At 33.0% G+C, this 14,499-nt stretch overlaps 1 long non-coding RNA gene across 1 annotated transcript; it reads right to left on the reverse strand.

Annotated features, from left to right (window-relative positions):
• Nucleotides 1-195: 195 nt before the first annotated feature.
• Nucleotides 196-11,563, reverse strand: LOC132951167 (uncharacterized). The gene is made up of 3 exons (XR_009665309.1): nt 11,423-11,563; nt 1,857-1,916; nt 196-1,581 (listed from the first exon to the last, which is right to left on the reverse strand). It is a non-coding gene; the product is annotated as an uncharacterized LOC132951167 (long non-coding RNA).
• Nucleotides 11,564-14,499: the final 2,936 nt, after the last annotated feature.

Consider the following 14,499-nt stretch of genomic DNA (forward strand, 5'->3'; position numbering starts at 1 on the left):
TACCTACTACTTAGCATTCAAAATTATTATATATTATTTTGGGTTGCACAAATTGATTAATGGTATAATATAGGTACCAAATACATTATTTATTATACAGATAAGTCAAGTCACCTACAATTAAATATTTATAATAAAATTCTTTTTATTCTTTTTTATTATTTATGATAATGCTTATAAGGTTTCTTAAATATTAGTTTTTGAGAAGTAGAATTTTCTTATTGGAACGCAGCTTGCTCCAGTCTGATGTTATGAGAAATTGCTTCTGGGATTCATTTAGAATGATTTTCTCACACACTTTCGAGGGTAATGGAAAGCTGCAGTTCTATAAGACTGTAACTGTCTGGTTTAAGAGGGTGTTTACCTGGTTTAGAGATGTAAATTATTGTGGCTAAATTCCATACTGCCGAGAAATAGCAAAGCCATTTAGGATTTTGATTAAGGCCAGAGTCATGTTTTAATCAGTAGACATAAAGCCATGTTTGATGTTTGGCTTTTTTCTTTGGAAACTTGGAGAGAAGTTTCATGATGAAGCCAGGAGTTACATGCATATTGCGGCTAGTGGCATCAGTAGAGTTGGACCGCGGGGTCGCTTTATTGCAGTTAATGACTTCAGGAAGATCCCGGTCCTGGATTTGGGGTGAATAGAAATTCGAGGGAGTCAGTTATGAATTCAACCTTGTCGGTTGCCAAAAACACATAAAATGTTTGGACCGGGCAATGGGCTGTACGTTTATGCAAGAGGCATTTGTCAGCTTAGTAAATTGAACCTTCGTTGTAGTCTAGGGTGTCGAGGAACTTGTCCCATTCATCTTGATTTTGAATGAAATGTATGGTTCCGTTCAAATTTATTTTGGCTTTTGAGCATCTTTGAATTGCTGGGTCGCTACTTAGCTGCCACCCGTGGCAAAGACAGTTTTTACGTTTGATTTCATAGTGATTATGGGGGAAGGGTGAGCAACTAGGTTTCATTGCTTAAAAATTAGTTTGTTCTGCAGTGTGGACGATTGAAGTGGAAGAGTCGATAACGTGGTAGATGGATCATTAGTTCTGAAGGTGGAGAGGAGGCTATAGAGAGCAATGTCAAGCACGTCAGGCCAGTATGAACGGATGTAGGGTTGGTATGTCGGAGTTGTTGGTGCCATCAACGCATATTCACTCCATTGTACATGGTTGTAGAATGTCGAATCAGCGGAATTCATGGCTCGTTTGTGCCACAGAGGGTGTTTTGTGTTGAGGTCGACGGGTGAAATAGGTCAGCCAGAGCTTTGGGTGGTTTGGTTTGGGGGTTTAATCAGAATCGACGTGGATTATAAGTCCGTGTGAAGATACGTAGGTTGGTAGATGATGTGGTGGCAGTAGACCAGTACGGCAGTCCCACCGTGATCTGGAGAGCCTCTGATGGTTGGTAGATCGGTCCTTTGAGTGTCTAGGAGTGTCACTGCCATGTATTTAGAATGAAAGGGTAGTTTTTAAGTTTCCCTTTAAGTGGATGCGTCAGATAATTGCGTCAATTTATTTTCAATTGCGTATTTACGTTTACCTCTCCATCATAATATGCAGTGTATGCCCGGCACCTATCTGGTGCAACATAATATAATAAATCAAACTGCATAATATTGATTAGTCTGGTCAATAAATTAATATTAGTTCTTCATTATCAAACTGTCATAAGCACACATAAAAAAGGAATAAGAATTATTATGCATACATAATGTATGGAAGCAAGTATTAGAATATATTGACATTATAGGTCAAAGTGAAAAAGCTAAGAAGTTTTTTTGTTAACACATAGTAAACCATAATAAGTAGGTACATAGGTAATTCATTAAAACAATTTATTTGTGAAAACTCACTGCTTGTTTTTTCAATTTTGTACTTTTCCATCACATATTTTTCAAATTCTTCAAAACTCGCTGAGATCATCATCCGCCCGCATAAATTACCGCAAAATGCATGAAATAAAAATTAGTTGGAAATATATTATTATAGATGCTATTACGGTAACTCCATAGCAGGTGATTCTTCTATATTATATTCTTAATATATATTTCAATTGAATCCCGAAAAAAACCCAATGGAAAAGAACCATTATATAATGATAATATAATCAGAGAATTAGTATAACCACAGAATATAATATACAATATATTTGCTGGTTTTTCAATATTATAAAAATTGTATATAAATTAATTATACATTAAAATATTAGATATACAATAAATGAATATATTTATTTTGTCCAATTTATTACAAAGATATTTATTTATTTATTCCAATTTACATAGGTTGTTATAGTGACCAGGTGGAATTAGATCACTGTATCCCGAAAGGCCACTCTGTAATGTCCAAGAGCAATATCTTTATTGGCACCTTGAAAACCCAATCAGAAACCCAACGGATTAAGCGATTAACTATAGAGGGTAGGCAATCTAATATACACTACGGCGAGGATATAAAGTTTACAGCAGCAGCTGCAGCAAGATGTAAAGAAAAACGTCGAACTCGACGACCTGAGTGGCCTCTCACACACTCAATGGTGTTGGCGGACTTACGCGTAACGGGCCGACACACCTCCACATTAAATGATCGTCCGACCAAGGTTCTCAACGATAACTGTTAATCGACAAAATGTCAACGGTGCCTCGGAAACAAGACCTTGAATGGTACCCATTGATTCACGAATACCTTATTCTAGTATTTTAATTGGGTTAATAGTTAAAACATTTCTGGAACTTAAGGCTATAGCATTTATAATGACGCCACAAAGACATTCTACAATGCCTTACATGTATGTCTTTTAAATTATGTTCCATCTGTGATCTGTCTTATATAAGCAATCAAATATCCCTAGATGGTTTTTTAAAAAGCTTAAGGATATTGTTTTAATGAAAAAGAACACACGCCTTTTTCAAATTGACGTTCATATTTAAACGGTAGAAAGCAGTGTGTGGGAATTAATGGCGTGCAATAGGATTACTCCCTCGGAAGTCCCTCAAGGCGGTCACCACTACTATTTACTATCTTCATGAATGGGTTTCCAACATTTTTGTATTATTGTCAGTTTTTTATTTTTACTGACGATATTAAGCTCTTCCTTAAAATGAGTTCTGTTGATGATTTCCAGGATATTTTTCCGGGATCATTTATATCAACACAATGGCTTAATGGGAAAATGAGCTGGGGTCATACTAATACTAGAGATGGGAGCTCAGTTGATTTATCTGTTAAATTTTGCCGTTAATGTACATTTACGTAAATTTTACCGATAATTTTTTTACCCAGTAAATATTTTTTACAGTTTTAAAATTTGAGTGACCACTCATTTCAATTGTCTTCACATGCACAACAACGCTATAGTGATTTCCATATCTCCACAGTGCATGATATAAATATAACTAGTTATATACCTACTTAAATTTATATCATACACATGCGATCTTCCAGCAAATAATTATTACTAAAACAAATTTTTAACACCATCATCTCTGATTTACTTTAACGATATTTTTAGTTTAAAATAACTAATATAAGTTGAGGGTGCTAAGCACCCACTGGCACCCTCATTTGCCCTTGGTTTGCGCCATGCATACTTATAATATATAAATATATAAATATATGATACTGTAGTAAGAAGTGGTACATTGGTTAAATGATTAGCTTAGTTATAAAAATGTTATTGAGTTCGTATTAAATTTACAGTAGGTATTAAATAATTTACGTCAATTTGAGTTAAATTTACTGAAAAAAATGTCACTGTAAAATTCCCATACCTAACTTTGACCTGCTCGTGAATCATTAATCCTTTAGTATTTAAATATTTAATTGATGTGGTTAACCCAATTTCACCTATGCATAGGTAGTTGATTTTGGTTTCATTTTTTATAAAATTTGTATTTCGTTCGCACATCGAAATTAAGTCATGTAAAACACTTAAACATTTGGGCTTTGTACAACTCGTCTGTATTGATTTTAAATCATCCACTTCTATTAAATATATCTACTGCTATATTTTTCATCCTGTCGTAGTCTGGAATTCTATTAGTAATACTGACAAGTTTCAGCTTTAGCGTGTCCATAGAAAATGTTTGAAGTTCAGTTTTTTTGTTTTAGAAATTAAATACCTACCACACAATAAATTATACTCCTGTTCTTCGGATTTTTTACTTAAAATCATAAGCTGGTAGAAGGGTTGATAATAATCTGTTGTTTCTGCCTAAAATTATAAATTCCTGTACAGATGATCCAGTGTTATAAATTAATATAATAATTTATAACAATTTCCTTGTCCCTACTCGGTCATTTCGCCATTTCCATTCCTTTTCTATACCAATTTGTCCAACACTTTGTATAAAAAAACAATCCATGGTAAAGGATTATGAAGTTAGCTAACGAGAACCCATCATTCCTATTTTGAACTATTATTATTTAAATTAATGAGTATTATAAATGCATTACAATTCTACTATAACTATTATTTTTTTATGTTATTTTTACTATTTTCTATTTTAATTTGTTAAATAATTGATTGTCTTTTTAGTGTTTTAATAAATAGGTTATTATCACGTCTTTCGTACTTACCAAATTGCTTTGCATAACAGTAGTTTTGAAAATTGTAGGTGTCTATAATATATTATATTAAATATAAATAGTTTATTATTTATTGTAATATAAATGTGATTCGTTTAATGTACAAATTTGATACTATAGTACGGCCAGCGCTACAATCGCGGTTTATTTTTCGCTGGCTGTTTTATAATAAGTTATAATTGGTTGTTTGGATACAATCATTATAAAATAGTTTTACCTATTTTTTCAAGATTAAATAAAAAGTTATTAATATCTTTATCAGACAACACTTTATTACAAAAAATAGCCATAACGCAAGTTTTTTGTTATAATAAAACATAGGTACATACCCGTAAACCCATATTTCTTTAAATCCTCTGTTAAAAAAATATTATTTTGTTAGTAAAATTAAAATTTAATTGTCTTGATTTTTCATCAAGTAGTATGGCAATAACTATTAGAATGAAAAATTTAATTTAGAAAACTCCAATAATTGGTGCTAAATAATTAAATAATAAATATCTTACTTAGTAAAAATGCGTAGGTAGATGGGTACTTTAATTAGCTTTAATATAAGATACGTAGCGATGTTACTAATACCATAGCCACACTATAGTGGTTAGTGAATAGGTTTTTGTATTCGAAGACAAACGCGTATTATCTCAGACGCGGAGATTGATTGCACAGAATAGTTAAGGATAGCTTGGAACGTTTTGTTGCCTAAATCAGTATACTCTATTCCAAATAAGTCTGAAAAAAATCCCGACGGAAACGCGTCGCGGTTTGCGCATGTACAGTCTCATTGGCTGCAGTCGGCGCAGCTGACTACTGCGGCCAATCACAGCGGTTCTACCGTTCAGAGGCTGCGCAGTTTTTCTAGACTTATTTGGAATAGAGTATAGTCTTCTACTGGTTCGTACCTGTTCGCGCATGTGCATCGCCTTGTGTTTTTGTACATGACACATTGCATACGATTAAATGTACAAGTGTGACGCCACCTTGAGTTTATTGTTGGTTGCATATATAAATATTACACATTGCCCCTTAAAAAAATATGCTTTAACTTGACATTGAGCATACCTACTACTTGTTCCCTTTACTCAAAGCTGGGCATTAACGAGTTAAAAAGTTAATGCTAAGATAACTAGATCATTTAATTTTAACTTTTTAACTTAAGTAGTCACTTTTGGATTTTCATTTACTTACTAAATCTGTTTTTTAATTAACGATAAATTAACGAATTAATTTTTAATTTTAAGAAGTAAGTTACTTTATTTTTGTTCACTATTTCAGTCTATTTTGTTTTCATGACAAAAAAATAGTCATCGTGAATTGTTTAAAGTTCAATATTTTGTATATTTTCGTACTAACTTATTAGATACCTGGGTAATTATCGTTTTTTTAGATAAGAGTCTTCAATGAAATACATATTTTATACAGTATTTCTGTTTTGGATTGGTAACAAATAAAATATGCTAGCGTTGCATAAAAGAAAATTAGCTTTTTTAAAATCGACCTACTGTACTACTACCTAATGGCTAATAATAAAATTAATCTATAGCAATAAAATCATAAAATATGCTTACTAATAAATAATAATATATGCTGACAGACCATCTTCGCTCAAAATCGTATTTTGTATATACAATGATTTTATATTATTGTATTAAAATTTAACACATCCATTACAGTGACCCACTTAATACTTTACAGCTGCGTGGTTTCCACTTGCCCCCCTCCGAGCAATTAATACAAAAACTACTTTTTTGAGAAAAAAACACATAATATTATTATCAATTTAAAATTAAAATATTGATCGTTCCGTTCAAAACCAATAAAATTGTTCAAAAGATAGGTTATAGTTATAAATGTATAGGGCTGAAGTTTGCTACATACCTAATAAAGATTTAAATAATAAATGTATTTAAATGCTGCTATATCATGATTATGCGTTGCGTAAATAAATTTTATTGTATTATACTGCTATTGATTTTACACAAGGCAATTAAAATAAAGCGTACGCAACAATTGAATACTAAAATAATTAATGTATTTGTTATAGAATTGATAGTTAAAAATTATAAGTATAGCTACACATTTTTGATCTAACACTGGCAGGGCCACCGCGGGCGTTAGGTTTTGCACGGCCCTGGGCGGAATACATTCCGCGAGGCCTTAAATGTATAGAATATTTAACAGCCCCACTCACCACCAAAAAAAGAAATAACCTAATTTTCATAATTATTTACCTGAATATACAGTTAATGATTATTTATACATTATACACCTATAATAATATTAATATAATTTCAAATATCCTATATTTATATTTAAGAGGCTGTCAGCGCACTATTGGTTTTCTCTCTCTGGCCCACGCGCCACATAGACAAAACGCATTTGCGCAGAATCGTTTTTTCCATGTTTGTTAAGTAATCTTAGAGTAAAAGCACCCATTACAAAAAAGATAGAGAATAATATTTTTGAAGGGAATGTCATATCGATTTCTCTAAATATTGTTTCGAAACAATTTAAACATCATTTAAATGTACAACATTTTTTTTGTTTATTTTGAAACTCAAATACAAAGTCAAATAACAATACAATCTAAAATCGATATGACATTCCCAAAAAAATATTATTCTCTATCTTTTTTGTAATAGGTGATTTTACTCTAAGATTACTTGAAAACATAGAAAAAAACAATTCTGCGCAAATGCGTTTTGTCTATGTTGCGCGTGGGTCAAAGAGAGAAAACTAATAGTGCGCTGTTGGTATTGTCGGTTAGGAACACGTGTATGTGTGACAAGGTTTTTGCGCACAACGAACCCGGATGGTCACCCATCCGAGAACTAGTGGCAGAGGCCATTGCTTACTCTTAATCACGTCGCGTGATTGATTTCAGCCACTGCGCCGCGCCGTCACAATTATTATTTATATAAAATACTTATTACATAAAATCATATTCTTAAAAATTACTTAAACTTAATTTTTCTAGACTTTTAACCGCGAAATTTTCAATTACTTTTTCATAATTTAAATTTTTGGACTCATCTTTTTGTATAGCTTATAAAGCTTTGCCAGAAAGACGCTCTTGGGACATGGTACTTCTCAAATACGTTTTTATAGCTTTAACTTTAAGAAGTTACGTTCTGCGCTAGCTGAAGTTATAGGAATAGTTAACATTATCCTAAGAGCCACGGCTAAGTTTGGAAAGGCTCCATTGCTTTTTTTATAAAATTAAGTACGACAACCGACAGCGTCAAGGGTTACCGCAAGGGTACTCTATTTTAGAGGAACGGGCCTAACAAACCCGCGGACCCTAGTTATGTTGGGCCCTCCATTAATGGGGGTTGTCGTGGGGTTGATCACACCACACATAAAACACCAGTGATTTCGAAACAACAACAAACAATACCTCGGACAATGGAGTTTCTGGATATACTAATTGGAACCTGGAATGTGCGTTCGATGTATAGGACTGGAGTTATGACGACAATTGTATCGTGTCTTGAGCGATACAAATTGGACATTACCACTGTTCAAGAAGTAAGATGGGGTGGATCTGGTAGTTTAAAGACACAGGATATGACAATCTTCTATAGCGGAGGAGAAAAACATGAAAGAGGAGTGGGTCTTGTAATTAAGAACAGTATTCTGCCAAATGTTGTGAGATTTGAACTGATAAATGATAGAATATGCTATGTTGAGCTTAAAGGTAAATGGTTTAACATACTACTAATTAACTGCTACTCTCCCACTGAGGAAAAAAGTGAAGAAATAAAAAATGCTTTTTACGAAGAACTGGATAGGATTTACAATGCGTTACCAACCGGAAAGCCAAAAATCATCTTAGGTGATTTCAATGCAAAAATAGGGAAGGAAGAAACTTATAGACCAACAATAGGAAAGGATAGTCTACATAACGATACAAATGATGATGGGAATAAACTAATAACTTTTGCAACTGCTAGAAACATGAGAATAAGTAGTACAATGTTCCCGCATAAAAATATCCACATACAGACTTGGATATCTCCATGTGGGAAGGTGAAAAACCAAATAGATCACGTAATGGTAGACTACCGAATTAGATCAAGCATAAATGACGTAAGAAGCATGAGGGGCAACAGTGCAGTCTCGGATCACTTCCTAGTAAGAGCCAAGGTTAAATTTAGAATATCGGTAGAAAGATCAAAAATAATGAAATGTACAAAGATAATTAAAAAAGAAATATTGAAAATAAACCACGCCAAAAATTACAAAGAAAAAATTAAGGAATACCTAGATGGCTTAGATCATAATACGGATATAAATCACTACTGGGAAAAAATGGGAAATGCAATTAAAAGGCCAGCTGAAGAAGTTTGGGAATGAACCAAGGATAAAAAGAAAATCATGGTTTAATGAACAATGTAAGGAAGCTATTGCAGATAGAGATAAAGCACGTTTAAAAGTAGTACAAGACTCAACAGAGAAGAACAAAAGAAGATTAGCCATAAGACAAAGAGAGGCAAAAAGAATAATTAGGATGAATAAAAGAATATAAGAAAAAGGCAAAGTGAAGGAAATAGAGGATAACAGAAAAAATAACACAAGGATATTCTTCGAATAGGCAAACGAGGTGAGAAGAAGTTTTAAACCTAGACATACAATGATAAGAATGGAGGATGGGACTCTGTTAACAGAAAATGACAAGATAGCAAAGGCATTCAAGAACATGTTTCAGACACTCTTGAATCAACCTAGAAGAGATGTAGTAACAGAAGAATATGACACTGTTGAACAAAATATTGAACGGCCATCAATGGAAGAAGTGGAGACTGGACTGGATATGCTAAAGAATGGGAAAGCGCCTGGAGCAGATTATATAATACCGGAATGTCTTAAGAATGGAGGAGAGCAATTGATAAAGCAGCTGCATAAACTAGTTAATAAAATCTGGGATCAAGAGGAAATACCAATAGCATAGAGCACCTCCGTACTATGCCCGGTGTTCAAAAAGGGTGACACTATGTGCTGTACAAATTATAGAGGGATTTCCCTACTCAATACATCGTACAAAGTGTTATCGAATATCCTACTCTATAGATTAAAGCCGTACATAAAGAAAATTATTGGAGATTACCAAGCTGGTTTCATGGCTGGCAAATCGACGCTGGACCAAATCCATGTTGTCAAACAGATAATCTAAAAAAGCCATGAGTTTGACAAATATGTCCATCTACTGTTTGTGGACTTCAAGGCTGCATATGATTCAGTGAATAGAGAAAGACTATGGAAAGTAATGAACCAATTGGGGATACCAAGAAAGATCATAAGAATGATTCGAGCATGTGTTAATGGGTCGAAATATAAAGTTAAGTATGGAGGGGAGGAATCAGAAGAATTTGAGGTAAGGACAGGCTTAAGACAGGGAGACGCCTTATCACCAGCCCTTTTTAATATAGCACTGGAATCAGCAATGAGAGAGACTTTAGATGGAGCAACGGGAATCAAAATAGGAAATGATCAACAACTGGTAGTGGCAGGATGCGCCGACGATGTAATAATAATGGCGGAAAGCGAGGAAGACCTTAAAAGAACGACAAGTAAACTGATAGAAGAGGGTGGAAAAATTGGATTAATAGTGAATGAAGAAAAAACAAAGTACATGATAGTCACGAGACACAATCATGAAATAAGGCATATGTAAGTGAATAATTATAACTTTGAAAGGGTAGCAAACTTTAAATATTTAGGGGTAAATATTAATGAGAATGCGGACAGTCACAAAGAAATAAGACTAAGACTAGTAGCGGCAAATAAATGCTACTTTGGACTAGTACCCCTACTCAAGTCAAAACTCCTATCATGGAAAACGAAAATAACGTTGTATAAAGTTCTGATAAGACCAGTAGCCTGCGGTGCATGGGCAACAACAATGACGGACGAAAATAGACTAGCTACATTTCAACGGAAGGTTCTTAGAAGGATATTTGGGCCAAAAAGAAACGCTCTGGGGGACTTTAAATTAAGAACAAACCGAGAAGTAGAAGAACTATATGGCGAAACAAATATAATTGGAGTCCTTAAGAGTAGTAGAATGGGATGGGCTGGTTATGTATGGAGATCCGGAGGTCCATAGGATTGGCCACAGGCTTGAAACCGGACACAAGAAGGCCGAGAGAACGACCCAGACAAGGGTGGAAAGACAGTATTACAAAAGATGCATCGAGATTGGGAGTGAATGACGGAAAAGAACTAGCTCAAGATAGAGATAGATGGAGGCAAGTGGTTGTTGCGGCAATAGACCTAAATGGTCCGTAAAAGCAAAAAAAAAAAAATCGGCAGCGTCATACAAGCAATATTCAGAATTTGTATATAATAACTTATAAACGATGCGCAACAATCGTGTACGTGTGGGTACGTTTATTGTTTAAGCTGCGATTTTTATACGGGTTTAAACGACCGGCAGCGTCGACCATACAGTAAAATATCTATGTATTACTTTATTGGGTAATTTATTTTTAAAATTAACAGCGTTGTCGGTTGCTAATCGCTATTATTATTATTTTAATTTCCATTTTCTACTGTGACCTGCGACTAGTAAGATGTAAATTTTTATATATTTAAATAATTGACTACAGTTATTACATTTAAAGTCGCACCACAACCACCAGCACCCACGAGCCGCCACTGACATCACTCCATCGAAATAACTATTTAAAGGTTTCAGATTTAGCGGCGTTCAATAATAATAAATAAATGCATCCAAGTAAAACAACTAAGGCTCGTTACGCAGGTACATAATTTTAAAAAAGCAACTCGTCTGTAAGATAATAATAGCAAAAAAATAAAATTGTATATTACTTACATTGGGTCGTTCATATCTCTTAATCGACAAGACTGAAGACGACAACCATTCACCGGTAGTGTAGATAATAAAATGATGGTCAAAAATGAAAATCAAGAGGTCAAATAAAATTAATTTTGTCAATCTATAAATAAGTTATAAATAATGACTGAATGCTGTATACTGGTATTTCCACGATTTTTAATTAAAATGATAATCGTGCTCCCCTAGTCGACTTGCTTCGAACAGAATTAATTTATAGTTATAAAATATTTGTAAGTAAATATTCATATTTGTATCTAACCATTCCATAATAATTAATGGCGTGGAATCGGTTGACATATTTTTGTACAACAGTAAATATTTGTGTATTATAAAATCAATAACACGGCATAAAATACGAATACCCAAACATTTTTATTCACATAAACATGTAAAACGCGATGCCCCTCGATCGCGAGGATCTGGGCGTGGGCCCTACTCGCCCGGCCCTAAATCCGGCCCTGAACACTGGTAATACTATAACTGACTGGAGTAATACTACAACTGACTGGAGTCTCCTTGTATGTTGTCGCGACGGCGCCCCGTGTCCCATACAAAAACCCTTATTTAGCGGATCCTACGGTCGCAGCGTCGTCCAATACACTGTGTTTCGTGATAACGACGAAATGCGATATTACATTAAAAAAATATATATACCATAATATTCAGGGGTTTTTAACAATACTAATAACTAATATAGGTAGGTAGATAATAAAAAGTCACTTACCATCGCACTCGCCTTAACATATAAAATAACTGAATTAAATATAACGACATTTAAATACAACGTGTGAATTAATATTAATATTACGTGCATATATTATAATATGTCTATCAATATTATAATATGGTTAATTAATAATTTTTGTACACCAAAATATTGATGTCTTTTATTATTAGATCAATTTATGGCTATTGCGTATATTTGCGTGTTTAAAAATGTTCTAGTCAATAATAAAGAAGAATCACAAAGACAAAAACTATGGCTAGGCTACAACTAACAATATAATCAAACAATCATATTCAAGTTAACACACATATCACTGTAAAATAAATAAATGTATCGCTCCGCTCAGAAGCTAAAATATTCTTCAAAAGTAAAAGTGTGATATAAATGGATAGAGTTGAAGTTCATAACATAATAATTAATCTTCAAATAATAAAGGCGGGCCAAATTCTGCTATATTATAATTGTGTTGTGTAAATTAATTGCAAACTGTATTAATATATTATAATATAGTAGTATGAAGTATATTACCATTAGTCATCATCGCTAAATATAAAAATAATAATTCAAATAAATAAATATAATGATATTTTCACATTAAAATGTGAAGTTTGTACACTGAAAGAATATTACGTATGGCTTATATGGTTTTTGTACTCCAAATATTTATGTAATTTATTATGAGATTAATTCATGGTTATTGCTTAGTTAAAAACTGTATCACAAACTATGGTTAAGTTATACTCGTTACAGACATTATCATAATATATTCATATGTGGCTTGGCGTGGCGCGTTGGCTGCTACCATATTTTATATTTTAATATAAGTACAATATCATTGTTAATGATTACTTACCTGCAAAGGAACTATAGCATATTGTAATAAATGTCACAGTTAATGTTATTAAAAATTCATAAGAAATCATATTTATTATTCAATCAACTACAAAGAACGAGCATTGATTTTGCTTTGCAAAGAATATTATATTATTATATTCTGAATAGATACAATATTAGAATACATTGATGTTTATTATATGTATAACAACTAACGACTAAGTAAACATATTGTGTGTCTGTGTATGCACAATTGATAATTTTTATTTCCTATATGATGTGTTAGCTAGGTAAACACGTTCGCGAAGTTGGCGCACCTATTATTTAAATTACATTTTTTTTTACTAAATGATTTATATATTTTGACTTGGCCATTTTTCTTTTAACTTGGGTTTTTTTTATCAGCCATTAACGTTATGAACATGCAGATAAAATCAGTTTTGCGATTTAATTTTCGCCAACTTTTGGTTAGTTTGCATGGCGTAAAAAATGTTTTCATCACTTTTCGTGGTGCGAACAATTAAACTTAAAGTGCAGTTCTGACAAAATATATAATATAAATATTATACGTATGGTAACGGTATTAAGGCTAATGGACGTGTAAAACCTCCAATCACCGTTGATACTATATAATTAGGGTGGACTTATATCATGCAGACAAACTAATAACGGACTAAATATTGGCAAAAAAAAAATTCTTGGAGAGTCATATGTAGAGACGTAGGGTAACGTCCGAGCTTGCGCATACGTGAAAATCATTGGCTTTTGTTTGATAACCAATTATAAAATTATTGATCGAAACAGTTGCAAATCTGTTGATCGAAACAAATTCCCAGCTTCGAAAGCTAAAGGTAGCCGCCATAGTGACTTGCAAATGTTTGCCATAATCATTAGATTTCGAGTGATACCTATATTTGGAAGTTCTATGACAACTTGGGTGAGCTAACTTTAAAACTCAAATCTCATAGTGGTCGTTCGGTTAACTTGCAAATTCTGAATACAAACGAGTTGGGCAGTTGGCCGTCTCATTATCACAGACTCCTATGCCCCCGTTTGATGCATGTGGGTTAAGATTGTTTGATGATAATTTTGTTTCAAAATGTCATTGTATAATTATCATAAGTAGTAAGTCTAAATTATAAAATTTGAATGTATTTAGTATACTTAACCTGCCCATAAATATGAATAGAGCAATACATAGAGGGCTAGGAGCTCTGCAGTCCCGGGCCCCGACACAATTAAAACGTAACGCAGATAATATCGTTATATAACGCACATAAAAACAATTGTAGAGTTACGTTTAATTTTTTATTTATTAAAATCTTGTAACAATAACAACTTATAGGGAACATTGTATTTAGTTATCAAATCTCAAGTATAAATATTACAATTGTTATGAATATTTAACTACAAAAAAATTTACAAACTTGAGATTTTGACAAATATTGTCAAAACTCTAACTTTTACAGTTATAAAATCAAAAATGATTTTT

This window comes from Metopolophium dirhodum, chromosome 8 (assembly GCF_019925205.1).
Source record: "Metopolophium dirhodum isolate CAU chromosome 8, ASM1992520v1, whole genome shotgun sequence".
NCBI classification, from domain to species: domain Eukaryota; kingdom Metazoa; phylum Arthropoda; class Insecta; order Hemiptera; family Aphididae; genus Metopolophium; species Metopolophium dirhodum.